Here is a 15,510-nt window from a genome sequence, read left to right on the forward strand (position 1 = left end):
GTGGCTCTTTTTCATTCGGGGTTGCCAAGTATTTGCTAATGAGCCCGGGCAGAAGTGCACATTCGATGTCCTGCTAGACAGAAAGCCTCTTCCGGATGGAGCAAACCAGCTAGCAAGCTAGCAAACGTCTTTCGGCGACGCGAGTGGAAACACGTCTCCGAATCTCCGTTCGTTTCGAGTCGAGGTCGACCGATTATCGGCGCCCATATTTGGCAATTTGACGGATATCGGTATCAGCGTTTTTTTTGTTCGATTATTAGACGGGCTGATTATTCAAGCTCAGATACAGCCCAGCCTTTCTCTCCCTCTCTCCTGCCTTCTTTCTCACACGCTACCCACCAAGCGCTTTGTATCGAGGGGCGGAGCCACCGAACAGGGTTCGTACGGGTGCTGGAAATCCTGGACTGCTCAGATTTTAATGTTGTGTTTACACGATCAGAAAATGCTTGAATTTGGGGTGAAGTGCTTGAAAATACTTGAAATGGTTGCCATCGCCATGTTTCTTGGCAGAATGACTTGATACACCACGCAACCAATAAAGATGATTTGTTTTTAAAAGGAGCAGCACCGCGGCACAGTGGTTAGCGTGTGTGCGGCACAGTTCTGAGGTCATGAGATTGAACCTCCTGTGTGGAGTTTGCATGTTCTCCTCGTGCTCGCGTGGGTTTTCTCCGGCCACTCCGGTTTCCTCCCACGTTTTAAAAACATGCATGTCAGGTTGATTGGCCGGTCCAAATTGTCCCAAGGTGTGAATGAGTGAGAAAGTTGTCTGTCCCCGTGTGCCCTGCGATTGGCTGGCAACCCGTTCAGGGTGTCCCCTGCCCACTGCCCAAAGATCGCTGGGATGGGCTCCAGCACCCCCGCAACCCTACTGATGATAAACAGTGCAGAATATGGATGGATGAATGTTTTTAAAAGTGTGTGAAAATGACGCTCCGGTGGCTTGTCATGATGGCGTTGTCATGTAAAAGCATCACTGCCCCCTATGGGTGGAGCCCAAGAAGACAGCTCTGTTTAGAAAACCGGTTCTTTTGGCTCACCTCACTCAGAAGAGTCAGCTTTTTTAGCTCCCAAACAGCTCCTTACATTTTTTTTTTTGGATATATGATCCATAATAATAAAACACGATGCACCAAATCATTTAGAAATGATTTACTTCTTATATTTTAAAGGGGATCCCTAAAATACACATGAAATATACATTGAAATATTCACAGATTTATGTAAAAAAAGTCTAAAAATATCAAATATAAATGAATAGTATGAAACTCTTCGGTGCCATAAATAAATGATAACAAAAAAATAAAGTATTTACAATTCTATTTAGAAATAAATAAATAGATAGAGTAATTTCTTCTTGAACCCCCATCATTACCCAGCACCTACCTGTATAAAGCCCTTTCCATGACCTAGCCAACTGTTAAGGCAGAATGGCAGAATTCATCTCAGTTTATATTAGAGAGATAAAGCTCCGGCCGCAGCGGACATATTTCAAACCGTGTCTCCGGGTGTGGTGTCTCCGGCGGGCCGAACGAAGGCCCTCGCGGGGCCCGACCCGGCTCGCGGGCCGCGCTTTGGACACGGCGATCCAACGTTGACGTAAAACGCCGCCGTTTTCCCTCGCGTGGTTTTGTGGCGTGCGTGACGGCCTCCTGCGAGCCGCAAACAAATGCGGCTTCTATCTCGGCGGAGGAGATGAGAAGGATGATGGCGAGGTTCTTTTCTGACATGAGAGGAACATTTGGGAGTACCCATCACTTAAGTATTTGACACGTTTTTCTAAAGCAGGGCTGTCAAACTCTTTTGAACTCGGGGGCCAAACGATAGAACAAACATTGTCGGGGGCTGGACTAGTAGATTCAAGAGAAAGAAAAAGAGAGAAAAAGAAATAAGAGAAAGAGGGAGGGAAAAGGAGAGAGGGCGGGACAAAGAAAAAGAGAGGGAGAGAGCGTGAGAAACAAAAGATAAAAAGTCGTGAGAGAGGGGGAAAAGAAAAGGAGAGGAAGAAAGAAATCCAAAGAGAAATCGAAAGACAGAAGGAGAGAAAAGTGATGAGAAAGCGTGAAGGGTATGAAGAGAGAAAGAGAAAAGGAAAAAAAGGAAGTTAGAGCAAAAGAGGTTAAAAGACACAGAGAGGGAAAGAGACAAAGAGCAACAAAGGAAGAGAAAAAGAGAGACACAGAGAGTGAAAGAGACAGAGTGGGAGAAAAGGAGTGGAAAAGAAATAAAGAGAGAAGAGAGAGAGAGAGAGAGAGAGAGAGAGAGAAATAAATACAAGTACAGTGTCTTTGACATCAAGTGGACATATTTCAACCTGCAGCTTGTTTGTCTCTTGCGCTTCTCTGAGTGCTATTCAATCCCTTAGCGGGCCTGATTTGGCCCGCGGGCCGCCTGTTTGACCCCTGTGTACTAGTGAGTGGTTGCTGAATTTTGTGACATCAAGTGGCTGCATCTAAAACTGCAGCTCGTTTTTTTTTCTCTCTTGTGCTTCTCCGGCCTTGTCGCGAGGGCCGAGTTCCAGAGGTCGGCGGGCCTCGTCTGGATAACGGGGGCTGCGGGTTTGACACCCGTGCCTGTAGAAGTTTTTGCACCTTAGCGTGGTTGATGACGTCACTCTATCGTGACGTCATCGTCCGCGGGACTTATCCCTTCGACACTCGCGGTGCACACCGTGACGAGCAGAGCGCATGCGCGCCGCAGGCGTGGGCGAAGAGGAGGGAGGCATCCTCCTCCACGCACGACACGAGTGGGAGGAATAGGAGGGACACGAGTGGGTGGCGATGCAGAAAAAAAGACAAGGAAAAAGGAGGAGCCCTCCGAGGAGCGAGAAGATCTAGCGAAGCGGGCGCTCGTTTGCGACGTCGGCAGCGGCTTGACGGCGTCCTGCTTTCGGGCGGGCGCCGCGCACCCTTGCGTGAAAGACTTCCACCTTCCAATTCTTCTCCATGGAGACGCAAACTTTCACCGGAGGCGACGAGGCGGCTTCGCGACCGGTGAGTCGCGCCTCGGCTTCTTAAAGGGACAGTGCGGCGTGTTTATTTTTGCAACATAAAGTGACACTTTCAGGTCGGTTTTTCTTATCGACGTCTGGAAAGTTTACCTGCGCTGCCCAGCTGTGGAATGGGAGGGGTCACGTGACCGGCGGGCCAGCCAATCACGGCGCCTCGTTTCCGAGCCCAACCTGTTGATTGCTGGCGGCGCGCCATCGACGTGAGAGGGCACGCTCGCTGAATGGCTTGGGAGGAGGGCGATTCGGGATGCTTTAAGAGACCCGGCTCTTTCGGCTTCGGGAAAAAGAGTTGGTCCTAAACGACTCTTTGGATTCGTTTGGTCGTGTCGAGCGCTAAATGACCAATTTTTTTGTCACTTTATGCTCAAAATGAAAGAAAATATACTGTATTACGCAGTATTACAGGCTTTGTTGAGAGAACCGGCTTTTTAGGCCCGGTTCGGGAAAAAGAGTCGCTCTAAACGACTCTTCGGATTCTTTTGGTCGTGTCGTGCGCTAAATGACCAATAATAATGTCACTTTATGCTCAAAATGAAAGAAAATATACTGTATTACGCAGTATTACAGGCTTTGTTGAGAGAACCGGCTTTTTAGGCCCGGTTCGGGAAAAAGAGTCGCTCTAAACGACTCTTCGGATTCTTTTGGTCGTGTCGAGCGCTAAATGACCAATAATAATGTCACTTTATGCTCAAAATGAAAGAAAATATACTGTATTACACAGTATTACAGGCTCTGTTGAGAGAACTGGCTTTTTAGGCTCGAATCACTAAAAAGTGCCCGCTCCCGAACGGCTCTTCAGATTTCTTTTGTTGCTCTGTTCAGATTATTACTCGTTCTCATGTAATAGATTGTTCACAAAATGAATTAAAATCAAACCATCATTAAAAAAAAATAGAGTATAAAATCCCACAATTTCTCCACAATTTGTGGCTCAGCTCACGTAAAAGAGTTGGCTCCCGAACGGCTCTTTAGGTTTCTTAAATTGCTTTAATCGGTGTATTCCCCGTAATAATAAAGCATTCTTTGCACAAAATGAATTATTCATTATAAAAGTATACAGTATTATAAAATATCCACCAATGGTGATGCGAATTCAGGCTCTTTTTAGGGAACCGGTTCTTTTGGCTCGAATCACTTAAAAGAGTTGGCTCCTAGACGTCTCTTCACGTGTGAAGCAGATTGTAAAGCGCTTTGGGAGCTCTTCATTGACTTGAAAAACGCTATAGAAATGCAGACCATTTACCATTTGTTTTTTTAGCTTGGATCTGTATATAACCAATAATAATGTGATAATAATTAAAAATTATTATTTTTTTAAACGCATTATGAAAGGTCCAAAATTAGCTCTTTTAAGAAAGCGGCTCATTTGGCTCTGCTCACTCAAAAGAGTCAGCTTAAGATTTGTTTGTTTTTCTTCAATCAGTAAATCACCAATAATAATAATAATATAGTATCGTGATATTATTCACGAAATAAATTTGTAATCCCCCCAACAACGTAGGATACAATCTCCACAATTTGGGATGGGAATTCCCTCTCTTTTTATAGAGCCGTCTCTTTTCGCTCGGCTCACGAAAAAGAGTCGGCTCCCCGACGGCTCTCCGGATGAGTTTTGTCGCTTTAACAGGGGTTTGCAATCTGCGGTTCTCGAGTTGCATGTGGCTCTTTAGTATGTAAACGAAAAAAAACGCTGCGCTTCCTGTTAGCCTCGGTCGTTAGCTTCTAGTTTGTTTGGCGACTCGATTCGGCCCCGTCTTTTACCTGGCAGGCAGGAAAGCGTCTAAAAGTGTGCCTGACAGTCACAAACCAGGTCTAAATTTGGAGCGTGGCCAGGACACAGGGTGTGAAGAAAGGTGGTGCGCAAACTACATCTAAAAATGTCCTTTTGAGGAAGTGCCTCTGCCATCATTTATATATGATCATATTTCCTAATAATACAAGTTTTTGAGACTCTGGCAGGACTCACGAGACCCCGGCGGCCCACCAGAGGCTTTATATCAAGAGTATTTGGAGTCAGGGGCCGCATTGAGTTAAAAGACTTGTCCGGGGCCGAACCTGGAGACAAATACCTGCAGATATCTACATGTCCTATTTCTTTATATTTGTTTTGAAATAGATGAATTTGTTTTGAAACACTCACAAATAGAGCAAAATAATATACCAGGTACCTGTTTTAGGTACTCGATTTTATATTTGATTTTGTAGTATTACTGTTGTCGTATTACTTTAGGATTTTTGTAATATTTTTGCAGTCGTACTTTCGTTTTTTTGTGATAATATTTTGGACATAATATTTCTGTAGTAGTATTTTTGCAACATAGTATTACTGTAGTGGTATTTTTTGTATTTATGTAGAAGTATTATTGAATTATATACATAGTTGTATTAGTATTTTCTGTATTTTTTTTGTGGTATTTCTATACATTTATGTAGTATTTCAATAGTAGTATTTTTTATGATTTCTCAAGTATTATTTTAATAGTACTGTAGTTGTATTTTTGTAATAGTTCTGTTGCAATATTTTTGTAGTATTTTCGTATTACTATAGTAGTTTTTTGAGGAATATTTCTGTAGTATTTTTTTTCAGAATGAATGCAAAAATAGTACATGAGGTCCCTGTTTTTAAGCACTAAATTTGATGTAAAATGTGGTAGTCATTTGTAGTATCTTTGCAATATTTCTGTTGTAGAAACACAAAGGGACAATGGGGACAAAGGTGGTGGAAAACCTTATTTTACTAGTAGTACTTTACTTACTTGTAAATATTGCGATTATACTTGGAGCTTTTTGGTTTGGCAGGCCGGATGAAAAAGCTCGAGGGGCTGCATGTGGCCCGCGGGCCGTACGTTGCTCACGGTACAGGAAAAAAAAACGGTACAGTGACGTGTTGGTTTTGAACGTGACGGCTCTTTGAGCAGAAAAAGAGAGTAGCGGGGAGGGGAGCCGACTCCCGGTGCTCGACTAAGAAGAGCCGGCCGGTAGAGCCGTTTCGTTCGCCAACGACACCATCCCTCTCAGTTACGTCCTGTCCAAAATGGTGCAGAATTGCGCTCGCAAATCTATTTTGTCCTTTGCCATTTTCTCTCCGCAACGGAGTCCTCGAGACATAAATCGGCTCATTCATGGCCGACCGCAAAGGAACAATGGGACGAGCGACATCGCCTGCGCTCCTCGTGATTTTTTTCCCCCCCCGGGAGAAAAAAAGCGAAGGGCAAATTCAGGCACTCCAGGGGCCTCGTTTTACCCGTTTGCCATGGTGTGCCGCTTTTGGAACGGACCTGTTCCGTGCAAAAACCGCATCGCTTACGTTTCCGTGCAGGAAGTTCTCAGATTGGAGAGGGAGTACTGCGATCTGAATCACTCGTTCGTATGGAGAAGTAAATGATGAAATAGCTCCAAAAATCAATCAATTAGCTGATATCCCTCAATACATGGCATCAATGCATTTCATTCAAATATTTCTGTATTTTTTTTCTTATTATTTATTTTATTGTTGTAGGGTTTTTCTTCTTTTCTTTGCAATGTGCTGTTTTTTTGTTCTTGTGTATTTTGCCATGATTTTATTCATTTATTTCATCATTTTTTTTGGAGTTAATTGTATTCTTTTCGTCATAGAATCAGAACAGGGTCAGGACCCAATCGCGTGACGTTTCTCACACAAGCCTTTTATTTTATGGGAAATGGGGAGTCAGGCACGTTATGCAGCAGTCTGGCGTGGAATGATAGGAAGCCAGAGGCCGACGAGATCGATACCAATTGCCTGAGCAGATATCGGACATATGGGGTCGATACCGGACAGGACAGGACAGACAGGATGATATCAAAACAGGATATCGAAATGAAACAGGACAACCTAGACGGGAACAATACCGGACAGGAAATACCAACAGAAAACTGGTCAGAGTCAAAACCCACGTCTTGCAGAGGTTCGTTGACAGACTGACTAAAGGTGATTGACTGAACTAAAACAGAAGGAAAGACGATCTATTCCTCTCTCTCCCTCTCTCTCTCTCTCTTTCCTTTCCACCCATTTTCTCCCACTCTGTCTCTTTCACTCTCCGTGTGTCTCTTTTTCTCTTCCTTTGTTGCTCTTTGTCTCTTTCTCTATGTCTTTTTAACTTCTTTTGCTATAACTTCATTTTTTCTCTTTCTCTCTTTATACCCTTTGCGCTCTCTTTTCTCTTTTCTCTCCTTCTGTCTTTCTATTCCTCTTTGGATTTCTTTCTTCTTCTCCCTTTCTTTTCCCCCTCTCTCACGACTTTTTATCTTTTGTTTCTTACGCTCTCTCCCTCTCTTTCTTTCTTTGTCCCGCCCTCTCTTCTTTTCCCTCCCTCTTTCTCTTATTTCTTCATCTCTCTTTTTCTTTCTCTTTCATCTACTAGTCCGGCCCCCGACAGAATGTTTGTTCTATCGTGTGGCCCCCTAGTTCAAATGAGTTGGACACCCCTCTCTTAAGATGTAGGAAGCCTCTTTTGGTCAAGATCATTTTTGGGTTGACTTCCTCTTGAATGCACTTAGATGTAAATATGTCGACTCCAGATCTGTTTTATGGCGCTAAGCTAGAGTTAATAGCTGACACAACAGTTTCTCAAGGTGAGCTAGCTCGCTTAACGCTGCTGGAAAAATATTTTGGAATAAAAAAAAGACCCCAAAATATTCCACCAAACGTCCTATCTACTTGGTGCAGTACTCCGTGTCTACCGGCAGAGGGAACTGTTGACTTTTTTCGGTATAGTGTTGAGATGGAGTGACAATTAGGATGAAACCAAAAAACAAAAATAAAAGAAATGAGCAAATAATTTTAAGATACCCAAGATTAGAATTAGAATTGTTCTCATTGTCAACGTTGTGGAACAACGTACGCAACGAGATTAGACACGGCACTCCGGGGTCAAACGTGTCAATTAAAGCCAACAATCAAGAATGACAACATAATGCTTAGAAAAAAATGGCTGAACTCATAATAATAATAATATTGCAATGAAGTATAGTGCAAAGATGATATAATAACATTTAGCAGCAGTTAAGTCAAGTCCTGTTTATTTGTTTGGCCCTTAATCACAAAGAGTATCGAAAAGCTGCACAGACCACAGATTATTGCAAACTATAGACTATTATGACACCATCCCCTGATCTAAAACCTACATGAAAGCAAGGGAAAACTCAAAAACCTCAAGTTAAATCAGCCAAGTTTATTTGTTTGGCCCTTAATCACAAAAGTATCGAAGAGCTGCACAGACCGCAGTCTATTACAGACTACAGGCTATTATGACAGCATCCCCTGATCTAAAACCAACATGAGGGCAAGGAAAAACTCAAAAACCTCGACATAAGAATGAAGAAACATTGAGAAGGGAGAGTCTCAAGGGGCTGCACAGACCACAGATGATTGCAAACTATAGACTATTATGACACCATCCCCTGATCTAAAACCTACACGAGGGCAAGGAAAAACTCAAAAACCTCAAGTCAAGTCATGTTTATCTGTTTGGCCTTAATCACAAAGAGTCTCAAAGGGCTGCACAGACTACAGAAACTACAGACTATTATGACAGCATCCCCTGACCTAAAACCAACATAAGGGCAAGGAAAAACTCAAAAACCTAAACATGAGAAAAATGAAGAAACCTTGAGAAGGAATAGTCTCAAAGGGCTGCACACACTACAGACTATTATGACAGCATCCCCTGATCTAGAACCGACATGAGGGCAAGGAAAAACACAAAAACCTCAACATGAGGAAAATGAAGAACCCTTGAGAAGGATGACCACACTGCAATGGATGTTGCAATAACAAATAAGAACAAAACAAAATCATTTTTGCGGTATTTTCTTCCCAGTTTTGTGAAATAACATATTTTTATGCAGTTTCATTCGGCGACAAAAAAAAGAAGGTTTTGTGCGCTCGTTTAGGGAAGAAAACAAATACAAATAACTATAAATAGACAAATAAACATGATTTCACTTGACTTCATCAACACAGCCCAAAAGCTTATCAGTTGCTCTCTACCCAGTCTAGAAGACATTGCTGGCTTGCGATACCGTAGCAGAGACATTATCGCACTGAGAGTCGTACTCCGATGACCGAATCTCCACTCCGACGGATTAAAATTTGAATCTCTTGTAAAGAAAGTGGACTGGGAAACTTGAAACCCTAATCCGGAATATTCAAAGAATAAAAAGCTCGCAATATTTGAGGAGATTGTTTCTAAATCCGGAATGTATAACCGATTTGTTAAAAGGCAAAATAAAGAACACAAGATTCATAAAACGTTCTGTAGGTGCCACTTTTTGTCCATCTGTCATTAAAAATCATCAAAGCCCACAGTGTCAAGACCAGAACGGAAACAGAACCCACTCGCGTAACGTTTCTCACAGTTTTAATGGGAAGAAGGAAAAAGGATTGCACATACGATCCGGTGATGGCGGGGAGCAGGTCACTCTGAACATGGCACTTCCGTGGCGAGCGATGGCGGTGTCGGGAACAGAAAAAACGGGTCAGTGGCCGGGATAGAAGACCAAAAACGTGATCGGGGGTCGGAAACGAGTCGAAAGCCAGGAGAAGAGAGTAGACGTGGTCGAGATCAAAACAAATCGTAACATGAGACAAACAGGAGCAAAAAAAACAGGACAGGCGAAAAAGGGCTTGTTGTGTAAAAACAGAGATTCGCAGATGGACCGACAAAAGGGGACTGACAGGACAGAGTTTAAATACTGACAGGGAGCCAATCTATCAACAAGCTGCAGCTGGTGCCACACAGGCGGAGCCAATTGGCCGCTATGGCAACTGTGACAAACAGTATATTCACGTTTCTTTAAATTTCACGCAAGGTCGGGTCCAAAAGCAAGTGCTCTGCGGCAAGAGATTTTCAAAATAAGAGCGAGAAAATTATGCTGACAAATACGACTCGCGACGGCATTTTATATCAAACTAGGCATTTTGGATGGGAATGTAAAAAGCTCGAGCACCGCAGGTTGCCGACCCCCAGTCTCCACAATGTTGTGTCTTGATGATTAAGAGTACATGAGTACCCCCTGCTGGACACTTGCAGTTACAGTAAGCACTCTATGTAAAAATGACCTTCTTAAAACAGAATGTTTCCAATGAGAAAATTCTCTTTCTCCTCTCTCTAATGTTATTTTTGTACATTGGCTACCAACAGGCTAGGTGTATGACTGGGCAAAAGGCAGCCCATGATTTTCTGGGCTGCGTTGTTGGTTTCGGTGAAAAATCTGTTTCACAAAACTGCCCGTTTCTGGTCCCTTTTGCTTCTCTTTCCTCTGCAGAAGGTTTGTCGGACCCATTAAGTGCGCCCCCTTGTGGCAGGAAATTAGTGTAGCCCATGTCACAGAGGGACACCATGTAGAACACAGGTGTCAATCATGTGGTCCGCGGGCCGGATCGGGCCCGGGGAGGGTTTTTATCCGGCCCGCAAGACGACGCCAAGAAAATAAACAAGCCGCAGTATTTCTTTCTCTATCCCCCTCTTTCTCTTTCCTTCTGTCTCTCTTTTATTCTGTCTCTCTCATTCTTGTTTCTCTCTCTCATACCTGCTCTATCTCTTTCTCTTTCTCTCGCACGTTCTCTTTCTTTCTTTTGATCTTTGTTTCTCTTGCTTTCTTTTTAGATTTCCCCCTTTCCTCTCTCTTTCTCTTTCTTTCTTTCCACCTGTATCCATCTGTTTTTCTCTGCCTTGCTATCTCTCTCTCTCTCTCTCTCTCTTGTCTCCCCTGTTTTTCTCTCTCATACCAGCTCTCTCTCTTTCTCTTGCACAATCTCTTTCTGTCTTTTTATCTTTAATTCTCTTGCTTTCTTTTTAGATTTTCCCCCTTCCTCTCTCTTTCTCTTTCTTTTTTTCCACATGTATCCATCTGTTTTTCTCTGTCTCTCTCTGTCTCTTGTCCCCCTTGTTTCTCTCTCTCATACCGGCTCTCTCTTTCTCTTGCACATTCTCTTTCTGTCTTTTGATCTTTGTTTCTCTTGCTTTCTTTTTAGATTCCCCCTTCCTCTCTCTCTCTTTCTCTTTCTTTCTTTCCACCTGTATCCATCTGTTTTTCTCTGTCTCTCTCTTGTCTCCCTTGCTTCTCTCTCTCATACCTGCTCTCTCTCTTTCTCTTTCTCTTGCATGTTCTCTTTCCGTCTTTCGATCTTTGTTTCTCTTGCTTTCTTTTTAGATTCCCCCCTTCCTCTCTCTTTCTCTTTCTTTCTTTCCACCTGTATCCGTCTCTTTTCGCTGTCTCTCTCACTCTTGTTTCCCTTGCTTTCTTTTAAGATTTCCCCCTTTCCTCTCTCTTTCTCTTTCGTTCTTTCCACCTGTATCCGTCTCTTTTTCTCTCTCTCGTCTCCCTTGTGTCTCTCTCTCATACCGGCGCTCCCTCTTTCTCTTTCTCTTGCCTGTTCTCTTTCTGTCTTTTGATTTTTGTTTTTCTCGCTTTCTTTTTAGATTTCCCCCTTCCTCTCTTTCTCTCTTTCTTTCTTTCCACCTTTATCCGTTTGTTTTTCTCTGTCTCTCTCTCTCTCTCTCTCTCGTCTCCCTTGTGTGTCTCTCTCATACAGGCTTTCTCTTTCTCTTGCACGTTCTCTTTCTGTCTTTTGGTCTTTCTTTCTCTTGCTTTCTTTTTCGATTTCCCCCCTTCCTCTCTTTCTCTCTTTTTTTCTTTCTCTTGAATGTACTCGTGAAATGTTTTCCCTGGCATGGGGCCCCCAAATGGAGTCACTTCCATTTGCAGGGAAAACACCCCCCCCCACTCCGCCAACAGGAAATTGGGAGAGTGAGACCTCTCGGCCGTATTGAATTGCGCTCTTTGTTGGAGCGAGGGTGACACCTTTGTGCGGCTCATGTGCTTCTCGCACAACTCTGGGGAAGGAATTCCTGGAGGTGAGAGCGACGCGATTGGCGGAGGGGGGGCTCAGGCCCCGCCCCCTTAAGAGGGCGTCGGTGTCGCCGGAGAAGGCCACTTCCTTGTTTTCGGGGTTTTGGGGGGCTTCGGATGGAAGTCGGTCGGCGCCATGAGTTTGAGGAAGCGGCTCTCCTTTAAGCGGGTCTGGAACTTCCAATCCGTGGGTAGTGGGCCGCTCTTTTTATCTTATGGGTGCTTGAAATCCTTAAAATGTTTGTGTTTTATTGTTGCGTTTACAAGGTCAGGAAAATACTTGAATTTGGGGGGGAAGTGCTTGAAAATGCTTGAAATTGTTGCCGTTGCCATATTTCTTGTCAGTCTGACTCAATAGACCAAGCTATAAAAGAAAAGTTTTTTTTAGTGCTTGAAAATGCTTGAAATTGTTGCCGTTGACATATTTCTTGTCAGTCTGACTCGATAGACCAAGCTATAAAAAAGTTTTTTTTGTGCTTGAAAATGCTTGAAATTGTTGCCGTTGCCATATTTCTTGTCAGTGTGACTCGATAGACCAAGCTATAAAAGAAGATTTTTTGTTTTAGTGCGTGAAAATGCTTGAAATTGTTGCCTTTGTCATATTTCTTGTCAGTCTGACTCGATAGACCAAGCTATAAAAGAAGAGTTTTTTTAGTGCTTGAAACTGCTTGAAATTGTTGCCGTTGTCATATTTCTTGTCAGTCTGACTCAATACACCAAGCTATAAAAGAAGCGTTTTTTTTAGTGCTTGAAAATGCTTGAAATTGTTGCCGTTGCCATATTTCTTGTCAGTCTGACTCGATAGACCCAGCTATAAAAGAAGAGATTTTTTTAGTGCTTGAAAATGCTTGAAATTGTTGCCGTTGCCATGTTTCTTGGCAGTCTGACTCGATAGACAAAGCTATAAAAAAAATTTTTTTGTGCTTGAAAATGCTTGAAATTGTTGCCGTTGCCATATTTCTTGGCAGTCTGACTCGATAGACCAAGCTATAAAAGAATATTTTTTGTTTTAGTGCGTGAAAATGCTTGAAATTGTTGCCTTTGTCATATTTCTTGTCAGTCTGACTCAATACACCAAGCTATAAAAGAAGAGTTTTTTTAGTGCTTGAAATTGCTTGAAATTGTTGCCGTTGTCATATTTCTTGTCAGTCTGACTCAATACACCAAGCTATAAAAGAAGCGTTTTTTTTAGTGCTTGAAAATGCTTGAAATTGTTGCCGTTGCCATATTTCTTGTCAGTCTGACTCGATAGACCAAGCTATAAAAGTTTTTTTTGTGCTTGAAAATGCTTGAAATTGTTGCCGTTGCCATATTTCTTGTCAGTGTGACTCGATAGACCAAGCTATAAAAGAAGATTTTTTGTTTTAGTGCGTGAAAATGCTTGAAATTGTTGCCTTTGTCATATTTCTTGTCAGTCTGACTCAATACACCAAGCTATAAAAGAAGCGTTTTTTTTAGTGCTTGAAAATGCTTGAAATTGTTGCCGTTGCCATATTTCTTGTCAGTCTAACTCGATAGACCAAGCAATAAAAGAAGTGTTTTTTTTAGTGCTTGAAAAGGCTTGAAATTGTTGCTGTTGCCATATTTCTTGTCAGTCTGACTCAATCGACAAAGCAATAAAAGAAGATTTTTTGTTTTAGTGCATGAAAATGACGCTGACACGCCTCCTTCGTTGGCTTTTCATGACGGCGTCGTCCTGTCGCACCCAAGCTGACCGCTCTATTTAGAATGCCGTCTCTTTCGGCTCCCAAACGGCTCCTCAGATTCTTGTTTTTTTAATGATATAATATCAATAATAATAAAATGCAATGCACCAATTTTTTTTAGTAATTAGTCATTTCTTAGGATTTGCGTTTTTTTACACGCGGAACAACAACACAAAATATTTTAAAATGCAAAACAATCAAATAGAAATTAAACAGGGTTAGGGTTAGGAACAGCTCAAAATAGCACAAAGTATATGCTAGCAGCAAGATAGCCCCTTTTTTATTTTAGTCATGAAAGTCAACAAAAAACCTTTTGATCGGCATTGAGTTTCTTACTTGGTAGGTAGCGCAAACCTTGAAAAATGGTCCTTGAAAGTGCTTGAATTTTTGCAAACACTCCCGGGAGTTTGGATCGAATCTGGAGGGAGGAAGAGATGGAGAAAAATACAGCTCTAGTTTTTTTTGCGCAGGTGCCTGGATTTGGCTACATCAAGTGGCCCAGTTTCAAAGTGTAGCTCATTGTTTTTCTCTTGTGCTTCTCTGGCAGGCCTGACATGGACGGCAGGCGGCATGTTTGACACCTAAACCTTTAAATATGGATCATTATTGAATGACATAGTGAATAAAGCTAAACGTTGCGCTAAGAGCTCAAAATAGGATTTTTTTTAACTGACATTCCAGCAACCTATTCTTCTATTCTTTCATTCTATTCTATTCTTCTATTTCGCAATCCTTTTCGATTGTCACAGTTTCCCACATTTCCTTGCCCTTATCACTGACTAGAGTACCTAGTGAGCCATTTTTAGCCCGGAAAAGGGAAAAAAAGAACAACAGTATCGCTGTTTTTGCGACAGCTGCTACGACAGGAGGCCGTTTCTTCTTCAATGGGTCACAGGAGGTTATTGTAACACGCGACAGTTAGGGGGCTGTGCCTTTTCCTGTTAGCGACAGGAATCCCGTCCAATCGAAGGCCGACCGAGAAATTAGCCCCGCCCTAAATGCGCCAGAGCGTGGTCTTGTGACTTTCTGTTTCCACCCCGTGATCGTTTCCGCCCGAGCGAAAGTCTTTGCCGATTTGACCGACGTGACTCACGGAAAAGTTGCTGTTTGTGCGACTTTACTCCAACGCGGCGATGATTCGTCGCGCCGGTTAGAAAACCCGTTTCCTAGAAAATCACAATGACACCGGTGAGCTCATTTTAGAACCGGTTCAAGGGCTGTTCGGGTCTTCTTAGGAGGTCAGGGTTTGGGTCAGGCGGAAAGGATTTGGGTTCTAGAGATCAACTTTGTCCTTTGAAAGGATAGCGTAAACTAAGGGGTGAGAGATTAGGATTAAGGGATTGGGTTAGCGTTTAGGAAGAAAGGGTTAGGAGGGTTTGGGGTTTAAAGTAAGGGGTTAGGGTTCAGTTTAGGAGTGAGAGATTTGGAGTAAGGGATTGGGTTAGCGGTTAGGAGTGTTTTGGGTTTAAAGTGAGGGGTTAGGGTTTATTTTAGGAGTGAGAGATTAGGATTAAGAAATTGGGTTGGTGTTTAGGAAGAAGGGTTTAGGAGGGTTCTGGGTTTAAAGTGAGGGGTAAGGGTTTAGTTTAGGAGTGAGAGATTAGGAGTAAGGGATGGGGTAGCGTTTAGGAAGAAGGGGTTTGGAGGGTTTTGGGTTTGAAGTGAGGGGTTGGGGTTTAGTTTAGGAGTGAGAGATTAGGAGTAAGGGATTGGGTTAGAGTTTAGGAAATAGGGGTTAGGAGCGTTTTAGGTTTAAAGTGAGGGGTTAGGGTTTACTTTAGGAGTGAGAGACTAAGAGTAAGAGATTGGGATTAAGGGATTAGTAGTAAGTGGTTTAGATGAGGCGTAAAAGGGGTAGAGTCAGACGTAAGGGGAAGGTTTGGGTAAGAGTTTGTCTTGGTAGTAAGTGGTTAGGGTTTT

The 15,510-nt window shown here is 42.8% G+C and overlaps 1 protein-coding gene across 4 annotated transcripts in view; it reads left to right on the forward strand.

Annotated features, from left to right (window-relative positions):
* rgs12b (regulator of G protein signaling 12b) overlaps positions 1-15,510 on the forward strand; it is a 59,794-nt gene that overhangs the window by 21,937 nt on the left and 22,347 nt on the right. The gene's annotated exons all lie outside the window — the stretch shown is intronic.

Source organism: Urocampus carinirostris, chromosome 8, assembly GCF_059441175.1.
Source record: "Urocampus carinirostris isolate Australia breed hairy pipefish chromosome 8, RoL_Ucar_1.0, whole genome shotgun sequence".
NCBI lineage: Eukaryota > Metazoa > Chordata > Actinopteri > Syngnathiformes > Syngnathidae > Urocampus > Urocampus carinirostris.